The 15,541-nt window shown below is 37.6% G+C and overlaps 1 protein-coding gene across 7 annotated transcripts in view; it reads right to left on the reverse strand.

Annotated features, from left to right (window-relative positions):
* Positions 1-15,541, reverse strand: part of KLHL29 (kelch like family member 29) — a 426,037-nt gene that overhangs the window by 203,037 nt on the left and 207,459 nt on the right. The window lies entirely within an intron of this gene.

The following is a 15,541-nucleotide window of genomic DNA, read 5'->3' on the forward strand; positions in this document are numbered from 1 at the left end:
GATAGGCTAGTATTTAGGGTCTAACAATTACTTTAATCAGCATTATAATGGTTCTGCTGGAGTATATATAATTTTTGTTGCTGACGTTACATTATTAGATAATTAAAGTAATTTAAGTAATTACTTGCTAAAAAGACTAATTTTGCTCATCATCATAAAAGGTCTTGGAGCAGAGTAATAGAAAGAAATTAAGACTTCAATATGGCAATTTTGGGAGAATTAAAATCTCTGAAATGGAAGCTGAAAGAGCTTATTTAAAAAAAACCAGAAAGCGATTCCTTGGTTAAACTGGAATAAATCCCACACTCATGGTACATGCTTTGCATTCTTTCTTATTATTTAAAATACTTCTTTTTATAAAGAAAACTCATATTCATTCAATTAAAAATAATATCCTCTGAAGCGATATCACTGAATAATTCCATATGACTATAGAAATACATTAAAACATTTTAAATACATATATCTATTATCTATGAATTATCAATATTTTTTCTTATATTATTCATTACAATTTTGCAAAACTGCTCATAACTGAATAAACAAGTGTTCTAGCTCTAAACCACAACAAAGAACACCACACTCTACTTACCAAGAAAGCCCTTTTCCTACACCAGACAGACAGACCATCCATGAGTAAGTATCATTTTTCTACTCACTTGGGATGCAAGGCTAAGAAATGCTTTGAAAATGCAACTGGTGGGAAGAAATGCAACTAAAGAGTAGGCTCAAAGTACAGGAACTATAGGTAGAAAAGGAGACAAATTAGAATATATGCTTGCAAACCTCGTTCGTATATTCCCCTTTCTCTGTCTCTTTAATACATGGGTGTGCTAGATGCTCTGTCTCTTTCCTTAAAAAAGGACCTCCACAGTAAAAAATAATGTCAGGGAATTGCACATCAGCTGTCCACATGAAGTCCGAGACACTGACACAAACTTATAGTTTTATATAAATAAATATATTTTACATTTATATTTACAGCAGGCAAGATAGTCAGGAACACAGGAACTATCAGGAGGTAAATTCAACAGTATACAGTGCACATAGAAGAACAAAGGCAGGAAAAAGGAAAAATCCCCCTTTACACCCATAGCAAACCATAGCGTACATTGCCTCGTGCATCAGCTGGCATTCTCCAACCCATCATCTATAACTGTGTGTTCTGGTCTATTCTGCACTTTACTGTTCCAGCTATTAAATTTAAAATCCTAACAAACAATATGCAGTTTTTGTTCTGTCCCTCCCACAAGTGGCCTTGCAGAGGCTCAAATAGCCCGGCAGTAACAAATGCAGGCTAGAGAGACTGAAGCTGGCCCTTTAATAAATAGTTCTCTTCCAAAGCATATATCAGTCCAATAATTATCAGGCAATGTTCCTGCAGACGGCCAGCAGGCTAATGCAGGAATGCAGACTCTTGTCAAAAACTCCAAACTAACAGTTGTAACTCCACTGCATCCAAAACGTCAACAAATTGTTCACTATGCCTTTCTAGCCCAGTTTGTAGGGTGTGGCCCTACGTCTCCTGACCACACCTCTTAGGACATGGCAATAGCCGTTCTCTACGACGTCTCCTATGTCTCTCTCTTGCATCCAATAGGGGCTCACCCTCATCGTTACCGGCCTGTTTCCTCAATTTGCCTGGGGTCCATAGGCATGTCAGCAACTGTCAGTTCTTACTGACTCACCAGTGAAGACAGCCCCTCCGGCACATAGCTCGTGACAGCTTCCGCCTCCTCCATATCATCCTCCGAATCAGCATGTGGAGATAAATCAGCCTCCAGGGCCAGAGTCACAACAGTTTTCCTATGACAGAGCCAGAGAATTGTGTCTATGCCCTCTATCATCCAGGTCATGGTTGCCCCAAGGGTGCTTTTCAAAAGACAACTGGACTGTCAGACTGGAAAAATAAACCTCAGCACGCAAAAGCAGTAACCAAGTTTGTTTATCCTGATATTGGTACTAACTGACCATCTTAAAGTGTTACAGGAAGGAATCTTTGTTGGAGCTGACGCTTCGTGCTCCCCATCACCTTTTTAAGCAGCATTCGGCTCCACCCTAGTGCAATCACTCAATTATCCTGTTAACCCGTATCCTCCCTTCCCCTCCCCAATCCATCACAAGTCACTTCTGTTGTTCCATGCTGCTCCGTCTTTCCATAAAGTGATAAAGGTTGATAAACTGCTTCAGTGCATGACCCTGACGTCATCTAGCATGCGGCTGTGATGTTGGAGTGAGAGGCTGACGACCCAGGAGAGCAGGCACACAGTGTGCAGCAGCAGAATGGCAATCCCCACATGAATGGCAGCCCCAAGTATCCTCGCAGGGCTGGGGCCGACATGGACTTTCTTGGTTTTTTTTCCCTTGGAAACGTTTCGCTTCTCATCCAAGAAGCTTTTCAGTTCTTGGATGAGAACGTTTTCAAGGAAAAAAATCAAGAAAGTCCAGTTGCCTTTTGAAAAGCACCTTGGGAGAGCCAGAGCATCCTATCCTCTCAGAGCTATCTTTAGGGACAGGTGATTAAACGCTCTAGTCCCTATTGGAAATTATATTTTGTAGCAACCTGCTGAAGGAGATTTCATCCTAGAAATAAGAATCAAATTTGTAATGCTTTATAAAGGAAGACCATGTGCAGCCCTACAGATATGTCCTGGGTGCTTTGATGTGAACAGTAGCTAAACCTATTCTAGGAAATGGGATCACAATTCTCCATGTGGCAGGCTTATTTTGAGCCTTGTAGGGTACTTTGATGAAAGCTTTGATCCACCTGGAGCTGTCCTGTAAAGCTCTGGGGCCCAGGTGAGTCTGTCAGAAGGAGATTAAGAGGTTGTCTGAAATTCTTAATTCCTCTGTTCTGCTCAGGTAGTTCTTTATTGCTTACCTGATATCCAACTTGTGCCAATTATCCTCTAAAGATGAAATGAAATACTCAACCTTGCAGGTATGTTTATAGAAGAAAATGGAACTGGATTCTTAAAGGTTAATTTCACTTGTTCAAATACTATGAGGCTGAGATGGACACTTTGTCCCTCCGTCCCGCCCTCTAATTTATGAACCGCCCATCTCCCTCCATCTCATGGCCTCACTCAAGAGACCATGAAATATGGCCAAACTAACAAATTGGAGCAGGGGTGAAATCCATTTTTTTTCCTTACCGGTTCTGTGGGCGTGGCTTGGTGGGCGTGGCAGGGGAAGGATACTGCAAAATCTCCATTCCCACCCCACTCCAGGGGAAGGATACTGCAAAATCTCCATTCCTTCCCCTCCTGGGGGAAGGATACTGCAAAATCTCCATTCCCACTCCACTCTGGGGCCAGCCAGTGGTGGTATTTGCCGGTTCTCTGAACTACTTAAAATTTCTGCTACCGGTTCTCAGAACCTGTTAGAATCTGCTGGATTTCACCCCTGAATTGGAGATACCAGTGGTGGCTTTATTATCTATAGCTATATCTCATGAGCTTTGTGTTAAAGGATTTCCCCCTTTCTATCTTCTGGGTGCATGTTTTTTTTAAAATTTTTGCTCCTGATTTAATATGGCTCCCATACCAATGCTGCCATGTATGCATCTTTTGGGAGGAAGGTGAGCACCTTCAGGAAGCTATGGAGGAAGCTATAACCCGCAGGAAGCTATAACCTTTGGCTGTTGTTCTAGGGATTCTTATTCTGCCTTCTGGATTTTGTTGTTTGACTCCAGAAAGGGGAGGCATGACATTCCTGGACAAAGAGAACATCTTTGCTGCCTGTGGATCCATCAGTGAATACATTGGGATGGGTTGTTCTAGCCACTTTGGAATGTCCTGCTCAACAGACATTGGCCTTGTGTGTCTCTGAACATGCTTCTACCAGTAGTGTTTCAGTCAGAGGACACATCTCCTTTCACAACTGTAATTAACTGTAATACTCTGAATTCCTGGGGATTCAGGATCTCTCTGGAGCAAATTTTCAGGGATTGTAATTGGCTATAGAAAGAAAAAAGGATCTGAAAAAGCTAAATTTCCCTGCTGTTACCAAGGCCTTTTACTGGCAAAATCTGTATTTAAGCTGTTGTATTTAGGAATCCATATAAGGAATCCATCTAAAGTTTTGAAATGATAAGTTATTTTTAATTAACTTTAAATTGTTATTAGAAAATAACAGAAGAAGAAGGATACCTTTAAAAATCAGAAAATAGAACAGTTCACTCACTGAAGGACAATATATATACATACTTACATTCAGTTACACACTTCCCAGAAAATAAAGCAGAGCCCAAATTATATTCTGAGAAATACATGGACTCTCAAGGAATGAATAAATTACATATCTTATTACATTTATTTTTAGAAAGAAGAACAAATCTAAAAATATCCAAGAAAGGCAGAACTGCACACCTTGATAAACCATCTGTCTGTGACTGCAAACACAAGGTGGTTGTCATACTCTTAGCAAAATACAATAGAAAACCCGTACTGTATTCTCAGTTTGGTGTGCCACATATTATGCAGGCTTGGGAGCTTAAAAGAAATTTTATATAATTGCAAAATTATTTCCAGCTAAACATTACTGTCACAGTGATGCGATAAAGAGCTTCTATTCTTTTTATACATATTATCTTTTACTCTTTCAAAATGAATAAAATATTCTACATAGTACTGTTTCCATGGTATGTAAGGACTGTAAAGACATCTTTATCCTGTCGGTGCTATTTCCCACTCTCTGGCAAACCCCATATGGTTTTAGATAGCCAGTCAAGTCCCTGTCTTGACTGGCTTTAGATCAGCAAAAATGTTGCCTTTCCTTAGTTCCATCCACCCCAGGTTTCCATCTCAATGAGTGTAGGGCAGAGATGGGATTCCCTTCCCTTCCCTACCGGTTCGCAAATGTGAGCGTACGCACCAGCTCTGCATATGCGCATGGCCTTTTGCGCATGCGCAGTAGTCGCGCATTACATCTGGGCGGGCAGGTGGGTAGAGCCTCCTGCAGTCATCGATACTGGTTCGAGCGATCCAGAGAGAACCGGCTGAATCCCACCACTGGCATGGGGCCAAGCTTGAGATATGCTTACAAAATTTCCCAGGCACAATTAGCTGCCTCCAAAATCTCTCTGTGTCCTTGTGGGTGAAATATCCATTTGTTTCTTTTAATGAAGCTGGAATTCTGAACTTGGCTGAAGTGTGGGAAACATTTTCCGCCTCCTCCCAGATCTTGTGTAAGTAATGATCCTTCTCTTACACTTCTTTGAACTTCTTTGCTTCATTTTGGAGTACTGCCCCTGACATTTCTATCAGTTCTCTTTCCTCCAGAAAGTTTACTTCTTCAGACTTCTGTAAAGAGTTCAGGTCAGTTTAGATGGCTGCCTACTCTATTGATATCTGCTTTTCCACTTCACTATATATCACTAAGTGTCCTCAAACTGCAGTGGATAATAAATCCAATAAGTAAAGTAGCAGGATATTTAGGTTACAGCAAACTTGCTGCAGCCTTTGGTATTTTATTCTCTCACCTCTTAATTGGACAACCTCTTTGTATTCAGTGACTAATAAGGTGCCACCTTTAGCATGTTTCTTAGATGTTTTATAACAAATACATAGGTATCTTACACGGATCTATCACTAGCTGAAATGAATGACTAATGGCCCGCACTCATTTCAGAACTAAGATTTTTTTTTACCTTGCTCGCTATGGTGCCCTGTCTATCCAATTTACAGCTGAAAAGTAAAAGGTTATATGCTGAGCTTTTTCCTCTGCAAACTTATCACCGCTATTTCAACCAGATTTATGTTTTCTGCATCAAAAGAAAGAAACAATGCTACAAATAATTAGCTTCAATCCTTCCCTGCTACTTCTGCAGTACAAACAAGGAGTGCCTTGTTTGCAGAGTGCCACCACTCTGAACTGGAAGGAATCCTGAGAAGGATTTTGTCTGCTTTATTTTTATCTTGTTAGCCAAATTCACGTAACCCTGTTTCATTTTTTTCCAACTATAAAGTTTAGGTTATTAGCCTCCCTTATGATAAATATCTTGCACTGATATGATTGCATTTGTGCAATTATTAGCGAAGATTTTTTAAATTAATACTTTACCATCAGTTAAAAATTAGTAAGATTTTTTTAAGTTGAACATATTGTCCTACAAGTTTGTGCATAGAATACTAATGCTTTGAATTGTTAACTGCAATTTTTATTAGCCTGACTGCTTGCCTTTGTAAGGCAATAAGACTTCGTCCCTGTCCATAGCCATCCTATATATCCTTTTGTTCATTCCATGTGGAATACATTATACGATTCCTTCAGAATTTTGTTGCTGTTAAGGCCTTATTTGCTCTCTTCACAATTCTTCCTTGTTAAGGAGATCAAGCGATATAAGTATCACTTGAATTATTCGCCTTGATATAAAACAGTTGATGAAAGTTAAGTATTTTCTTTTCAAAGTTGATGGCATCTAGTGATTGGATATCAATTTGAAGTGCCGTATTTCAAGAAGTGGCATCTTCAGGTTGTAGATTAGAGATGGCAGTAGGTTATGTTTGGAGCTTTACCCTGAAACCAAGAAGCCTATTTCAAGGAGAAATAAAGTATCCCATTCACATACAAGGAGACCTTTGGTAAAAGCATCTCTGCTAACCAGGAGAAATATTCTTACTGTTCACTTGATCATTTATTGAGATAAAAATCAGAACTCTCTTTTTCTCCATGTTCCTTTCAACTTCTGTGTGTAACCAGTGAATGCATAACAAATGGGAGATCTAAGAGAATTAAGCAGCCGTTGCCCTTGTATTAACCCTCAAGGTTTTGATTCTAATAATTAAATTATCATTCTATGTAATGTTTTACAGCTAAAATTTGTATTGATCTTCAAACCAATGGACTTGCTTAGACATCAGAGTGGACAGAAGCTATGCCTAATATTCAGATAAAATTTTGATTTATCTTTTCTGTATTGTACTTAATAAAAATTATTAGTAAACTACCAGCATCCTAATAAAATTAGTTCATAAACTAATATTAAGCTAAGAGTAATAGCTTATTTTACTGACATAGTGATACTGTATGTAGCATTCGGTATAATGACTAGTATTCAATTTTTGGCATTCTTTGTTTTTTTCTTTCTTAAATTGAAACTCAGGGTGTATCAAGTATTTTTCTTCACTAGTTCTTTTCTCACATTTCTGAAATGTTCAGCAATTTGGGACTGTTTTGTCACTCTGCTGTTCTGTTTGATTGCTATATTTTTGGTTTTACCCAATGAATGTTTATGTGATTTACACAATGATTTAACTATTTTACAGGAAGATGATTGATTGATTGATTGAATTTATATTGCTGCCTATTCGCCCATGGCAACTCAAGGTGGCTTACAGAATATAAAACCACATTTAAAACAATAAAACTAATAAAAAGAATCAAATAAAATTAATATAGTATAATATAATAAAATAATATGGGAATGGGCTCCATCCCGCTCTGGGTTCTAATTACTAAGTTTTCTGACAGCCTCACTTCCTTTTTCAGCTGACCATTCCAAGCATAACTGGTTGTCACCTTTAAAGCCCTTCATGGCTTGGGACCAGATTATCAGAGGGACCGTCTCTTGCCGGCCACATCTACCCAACCCACAGACAAGGAATGTTGTGGGTCCCGACCCCTAAAGAGGTACATCTGACGAGACCCAGAAGAAGGGCCTTCTCTGTGATGGCTCCCTCCCTTTGAAACATCATCCCTACAAAAATTAGGCTGGCCCCCACTTTGACAATATTTTGGAAGGCCTTGAAGATGTGGCTGTGTAAGTGGATCTGGGGAAGCCAGAGTGCAATGGAGCCCGTCAAATGGCTTATTTAATCATGTGCTGTTACCAGGGAAGTGGGTGATGGGTTATTATTTTTTATTTGTATGTTTTTTTCTATTTTGTGTTTTTATTGTTTGTAAGCCACCTAGAGTCACTGTAAGTTGAGTAGGCAGCTATATAATTTTTCATAAATAAATAAATAAACGAACAAACAAATAAATCTGGAATGAGTTTGATGGTGTGACATGGCTGAAATAAATAAGAACAAACTTTATGATTTTGCCTTCCAGTGATATGTCTGTCTTTATATCCTCCAGTACCTGCTTGTTTGTCACCTTTGCTGTCCAAAGAATAAGCAGGAGCCTTCTCCTACACGACAGCTCAAATGAATAAATTGTTCTGTCTACTTCTTTCATAGTCCAACTTTATCACTGTAGGTAGCTATAGGAAACACAACAGTATGAACTAATGTGCATTTAGTTGCGAGGCTGATGTTGTGGCCTTTTCATACTTGATTCATGCAGGGGTCATAAGCTTACTCTTTTTGACATTCAGCGAGAGGCCAGCTTTCTTCTTTAATTCTTCTGATCAGATGTTTTAGGCCTTCTTTGGTTTCTAAGAGGGGAGTTGTGTTGTCAGCATTTTGAAGATTGTTGACGGTCATCCCTCCAAACTTTATTCTGATTTTTGATTCTTCAAGTTCCAGTTTCTTCATGATACAAGTTGAATTTTAAAAAATGAAAGAATGCAACTTTACAATGCTCCTTTCTCTATCTTAAACCCATCTGTTCTCCATATGGTGGTCCTGATCTGTGGCTTCCTGATTTGTGTTCACCTGTGTTGGCACCCCAAGGTCTTCTAGGACATTCCACAGCTTGACATGATCAACACAATTGAACGCTTACTTGTTGTTAATAAAGCAGATGTAGATATTCTTTTATGGACGCGGTGGCTCAGTGGGTAAGATGCTGAGCTTGTCGATCAAAAGGTCAGCAGTCCAACAGTTCGAATCCCTAGTGCCGCATAACGGGGTGAGCTCCCGTTACTTGTCCCAGCTTCTGCCAACCTAGCAGTTTGAAAGCACGTAAAAAATGCACGTAGAAAAATAGGGACCACCTTTGGTGGGAAGGTAACAGTGTTCCGTGCGCCTTTGGCATTTAGTCATGCCGGCCACATGACCACGGAGACGTCTTCAGACAGCGCTGGCTCTTTGGCTTTGAAACAGAGATGAGCACCGCTCCCTAGAATCGGGAATGACTAGCACATATGTGCGAGGGGAACCTTTATCTTTTTAGATATTCTTTTGATATTTTTCCATGATATAAGAAAGTAAGATAATAAGATAAAAAATAATACACTGCTTGGAAAAGTGTTTCTCATTCTGTTTATTGAAGATATATTTGTATGAGGAACTATTCCTCTAAATAAGGAATGGATAGCAAACAGGCTTCTATCTGACCATCCTGTCTCTCTAGAAGCATTCTACTTGTAATGGCAACTGCACATGAACTGAATGTTCTTTTATGGCTGCAGCTTCCTTCCCAAATCACAAGGCCAGATTGCAAAGTTTGCCCCCACTGTTCCTGTCACTTCAAAAGAACTAAACTGTAGTGCTGTCAGCTACAGATAAGATGAGGTCCATTCCAATCAGCACCTGCCAGTAGCAGAGAAATCTGTTTTTATCTTTGTCCATCACCGTGACCTATCTCAGTGCCAGTTTCAGACCTCCCAATATGGTTCCATCTAAACCAATAGATTCAACCTTTGGCCCTGTGGAATCATGTATGACAGCATTCCATTGCAGTAAAAACAACTATCAACTCTCTTCTCACATCGTAAAAAAAAAAAAATTGTAAAAATCTTTATCAAGAAGTCCACTAGAAGAAAACAGCCACAAGTAGGCATGAGCTTAAAAAACAACAACTTTGTCGTAAGTGTAATATAATCATTATGGGGATGTATTTCATAGGCCAAAAATATTTATAAAATGCACAATATATGTGGTGTGCTGCCATAATTATTTGTGACCTTGTAAAAAGGAATTCTGTAGCATTCTGCTTAAATAATCAACAAACAAAATTTGATTGAAAAAATTTAAAAGACAAAAATTTGACAAGGTAAGACAAAGACAAAAATATATAACAATTTTTATATGTATCTAGGGCTAATTCAAACATAAAGACCAGCACACTCTAGATATACCAACATCACTTGGGTTATACTAGACATGTACTATAAATACTCATGTTTGAGATCAGCAGCTGTGTAATTTTTGTATTTGCTACAAAGGTTTTTCCACCTCATCACTTGAACAAACTAATACATGAGATTAAGATCATGTCAGCCATTCATTGTACTATGACAAAATAAATAGGTATATCAACTTTTGAAGGATCCCATGTTATTTATTTGTCAGGAAAATCTGGCAATGAAAAGCTTGGTATCTTTCAGTTTATCTGCAATGTCTGGATGAGACTTCTAAACAGTTTGGAAAGAAGAAGATAGCAAAAGATGTGTTGAAGAGATCTAGCTACTTCATTTTACTAAGTGGTAAAGAAATGCATAGATAGGAAAGAAAATGAGAAAATATAGAAACAATGAATAAGAGAGGTGAACCAACAAACATTTATCACTTAGCTGCAAATAGCTAGGAGCTGCTTTTTCAACTAGGACTCGGTGATGAATCCTTCTGATACCAAAGATTAAGACATTTTCCATTTTCTACGTTTCAAACTTTGTAAATGGTGAAAGGACTATTGCAAAAGAATTTGGGGTTTTTTTTTTTCCACAGCAAACCAATGGTGAATATAAAGAAAAGTAATTTTTTGTTGGGTGTAGAAAATACTTCAGAAAAGCAAAACTTTTCTGAAATGTCTACCAAGACTAAATTTCTCTTGCTGTGTGTTCTTTATTCCAGTTATCTTTTTCTATCTCCATAGCAGTTCAGCTTTGGAGATAGCACACAACAGATCACATACTGTAGTTAAAAAAAAAAAAAAAAAGGTTTTTGTACCATTTCGGATTACAAATTGGGGATATGTGTTTCTCAATATATGGGGAAAAAAAATCCTCTACCCCAACATTTCAGAGATAAAATTTAAACTCTTCTACTTAACAAATACTTTATATAACATCTTCCTTCACCTTCTCCCAGAGTGAACTAAGGTTTCTCTGTTTTATCTTACTATTTATTTGCATAGTCTAGACCCTAGCTTGTTTTTGTGACCTATTTTGTTGTATTTTCAACTTTATTTCTAGATGCTTTAAAGAAATTGTTTAAGAAGAGCATGACATGAAATCTTGACACGGAAAAAAAAAAATCAAAGAAACAACATTTTCTAAAGGAATATCCCTAGAGAATCAGGTCAAAGCTCTCCCCTTGTGTTTTAACATGTGAAAAACTTGAAAGCTGCTTTGTTTTAGAAAATTTAGAGGTTGTACACAATATTGATAATTATTTTCTTCTGTTGTAGCTTTTGCATTGATTTTAATCCAAGATCTGTTAAGCATCAAAGAGAGGTTTGTACAAGTTCCTTTAAAGGAAAGGTTTGGACTTTTTTTAAGCCTCAAAAACTGCCTGGAGGAACAGCATCCCAAAAGAAAGCCAACAACTGTTGAGTATAAAACAGCAGGACACAGAATGGCAGGAGAAAACTAAAGAACTTTCTTCTCAGGTACATTTAGTTTAGGAACTTGGTAAATAGGAATTAGTAGAACAAAGTATTTTGCTGGCAGATTAATTTATTTATGTATAATCTTTGTAAATTGTGCAAATAATTAAGACTCCGGAAGGCAAAGGAAAACAAAGCAAGAATAAAATAAAGCAGGGGTGTCAAACTGGCAGCCCGCGGGCCGGATGCATCATCCACAGGCCACGCCCACCCTAGCTCCGTGAATGGAAAAAACATTGTGAAACGTCACTTGACAGCAACACGACGCTGCGAGTTTGACACCTGTGAAATAAAGCAACAATATCCATTTTTGAGAGAGAGAGGGTGGGGGGAGAGAGAGAGAGAGAAAGAGAAGAAAAGACTAATCAATAATGTTTACATCATGCATACATAGATGAACCCAATTTGATATAGAGACTAGAAACTGGAAGAAACTATGAACTCTAGTCCCAACTGAGGCACAAAGCCAGCTGGGTAACCTTGAGCCAGTCACTTTCTCTCAGTCCTGGGAAGGGACAAAGGCAAACTGCTTCCAAAAATCTTGCCAAGAAAACTACCAGGATACATTCAGGCAGTCGCCAAGAGTCAAGACTGACTTGAAAGAATCATAAATAAATAAATAAACAAACACAGAAAACAAAGCAATGACGTCACAAATAACCCTAGTGTATGGGTTAGGTAACGCTTTCCACCACAGATGACGTTTTTTGCATAATCAATGTTGAACAAGCCTGCTGGCTCCTCTCATAAGTAGTGTGGCTGTTACACTTTAAACTAAACATCCCCCCCCCTTCAAATACAACAAAGAGGCTATTTCTAATGGTGCTACTTAGAAAATGTAGCTTTCACTTCTCTTAGTTTATATCCTTAGATGTATATACTGTACATTAGCCCTTCAAGGTAGCCCTTCAAGGTAGACTTGACTAGGAAATCAAGGTCATGCATTTTTTTTATCAGTTATGGTAACAGAGTCTTGCAAGTCTGAACGTACTTCCCCTCTCCCTCCCTTTATCTTCATGACAACTAGGGACATTGTGTAAATGTTTTATCAGTTTACATCTCTGCCCTGGACTCAGATTTCTTTTATCTGACTATTGTTTTGGTAGAGGCTCTTCTTCCTGTCTTTCAAGATTATTCCTTCTGCCCATTACTATGTGTCCATGAAGTTTCCAAGACTTGAGATTAGTTTCAAGAAGATTTTATAGGGAAACAAATGTATAAAATTCAAGGGTATCAATACCTGGAAACCATGGTGATAATATATTGGACCTGTGTTAGAAAAATATATTCCTCAGTACTGCTGCTGGCAATAATTATGTCCGTTCTGCAATGAAATTAGTTAAGATCTTATTTTTGCTGCTAACGGTATACATCTCTGTGTACAAGGACACATTTACTCTGGTAATAATTCAATTCAACTGTTCAAAGGCCACTCTCTGTACCTTGATGAACCATGAATGCACTTCCTTGTGACTGGAACTTGTCTCTGTCTTTTGAGGCCCATCTAAGAGTTTGCTGAGTTAAATTATGGTTAAAACAAATTTTGTGTGGTGAGTCTTTGGCCTTCCTTATACTTTGGGATAGTTAAAACTTTTTTTTCAAAAGCAAATAGATTTGGACTTTATTCATTGTGTCCTATCCTTTCTAGTTATACACTTTTATGAATCCAGGTAAAGCAAATGGAGAATCTTTAGTCTGTCTGTCCGTCAATCTAATCTAATCTAATCTAATCTAATCTAATCTAATCTAATCTAATCTAATCTAATCTAATCTAATCTAACTTCTTTGTTACTTTGAGTTTGCCAGCTTTCAATAGTGACTATAGGCATACATAACAACATTCCATGTCAGGATTGCCTCTGTATGTGCCCCTGATACCAAGGTGCACATATAATCAGACTGCTTCATATAACGCATCTGCATATTGAACTCATTGAATCACTTAGTAAATCTTCCCATCTACCACAATTAGTTATTATAGATCAACTGTTGCAAGACCTTCATAGTCAGCCCCAGCCTCAAATAGTGAAATCCAACTGACTCCAATCCTTTGTTTGCTTACACCTAACGGACAGAATCTTGCTAAACTAAAGCTATATCTCTCTACCCTAATAAATATGTCCTGAAAAATTCTAAAATGTCTCTTCCCCTGTCTCCCTCCAGCTTGGGACTGCACACTATGTTAATAGAGACTTGTTTCTTTTTTTTAATTGAGTTATAAAGTATTATAAGACACAAAATACAAAAGTAAATAGAAAAGCAGTGGGGAGGAAGAGGGGGAAGAGAAGTGAGGAAGGAAAAGAAAAGAAAAACAAGCATTGACTTCCGACTCTCTCTGTTGCAGTAAAATAAGGCATTATGATCAATCACAACTTTTTGCTTTTTCATAATAATATGAACAAGCCATTTCTACAAAGATCTATCAATTTACTCAGTAAAACAATGTAGACTTCTCTTTGGTGAAATGTACTGCCTCCTCTTGGGAAAGATCTCTGCTGCCAAGATTCCCCTCCACTGCTTCTCCAGGTGCACATTCCATCACAATGCTCACAAAAAGGGATAGGTTTGCTCTACAATTCTTTGCTCTATGAATAGCCATATCTGGGTTTAGTTTTATATTCCACTCACTTTTATATCTGTTGACTGCTCTGCTCCAATATCTTCCATTTATCTGTGGATAGAGGTTTGCTACCTATATTTTCAGTCTCTCTTGACTTTAATTTATATAATGTGGGGCCAATATGATGTGAATTTATATAATTCACATCATATTGGCCCTTGCTGTATACTAAACACTGTTAACTTCCTTGTTTTTACCTTCCTTCAATTATTGTACAAGTTCAGTGAAGTTGATTCTTTTGGTCTACGGCCATTCAGCAAGGGACATTGCTAATGAGGAACATCATTATTACATTCTGCTGGTAGGCTTCAAAATGACAATGTGAAAGACAAGATACTGGACTATAGAAGACTTTGGTCTGATGAAGTGGACTTCAAAGAATAAAGAATAATTTGCAAGAGGACAATTTTCATTTTCATCATCCATGCACATCTGTGCCATGTCTCTTTGACAGAATAAACAACCAATTAAAAAGACTCTTAAAAACAAATGTAATTAATTTAAATGTATGTAAATGTTATGTTTTTTTCCTGCATGTTGACAAAGTAATAGAAAATGAAGACGCTAAGGGGCTCTGAGATTTTTGAATTCAAACAGAAAAGTACCTCCCACAACACACCCCACACTTAACAATTGGTGATAAGAAAAATAAAAAAGTCTAGATGTTGGACATTGTCATACCTGGAGACAATATAGGAGAAGAGAAAGAATTGGAGAAAATCACAAAATAAAAGACCTGCAAATGCAACCCCAAAAGATCTGGAGTACCATTTGAACACCATTGGCATTGGTGCAATCCCTTCAGTCAATTGCAAAATGCAGCTTTAGTTGGAATAGTTTATATCCTGCAACAATACCTTTAACACCATCAAACACAACATCTGCCTATCTTTGTTCTTTGGGAAGTACTTGGTAGGTATCTAAAAATGCCAAATCTAGTCTAAACATCTGGCTAATTATGTGATTAACCATAATCATCATCATCATCACAGCCATCATACCATTGATAAAGAAAAAAACAATTAAATGTGATCTTTGGATTACAAATACTCCTGAAGTTTCAGCAAAGCAATAATTTGAAAGGACTTAGAAAAAAAAAATAGAATATTTCTAATGAAACAAATATGCATAAATAGAACTACAAACTCATTTCCCAGAACTAATCCTAATGTTGTCCATATCAAATTTATTATTCAATTTGGTTAATTTGAAATCAGGATTTGGAATTAAAAATTAATAGTAGTACTTAGACCTATCATCATTTTTGCTATACTTTTAAATAACTGTCATTCTAATTCTGTCAAGGATAAGAACCTTGAAAGAAAAATAAATAATCAGTGGAGGAAGTCTGAGCTACTTAAAACACTTGACTTGCTAAAAGAAGAATCTTGCTTTTCAAGACAAAACTGCAATTACTGTCATTCCTGAAGTTCAAAGAGAACTGGTACTATATGTTTATGCTTTCTGATGATCATCGGCATCTTA

The sequence above is a fragment of the Pantherophis guttatus genome, chromosome 1 (assembly GCF_059756535.1).
Source record: "Pantherophis guttatus breed Tessera chromosome 1, ASM5975653v1, whole genome shotgun sequence".
Lineage (NCBI taxonomy): Eukaryota > Metazoa > Chordata > Lepidosauria > Squamata > Colubridae > Pantherophis > Pantherophis guttatus.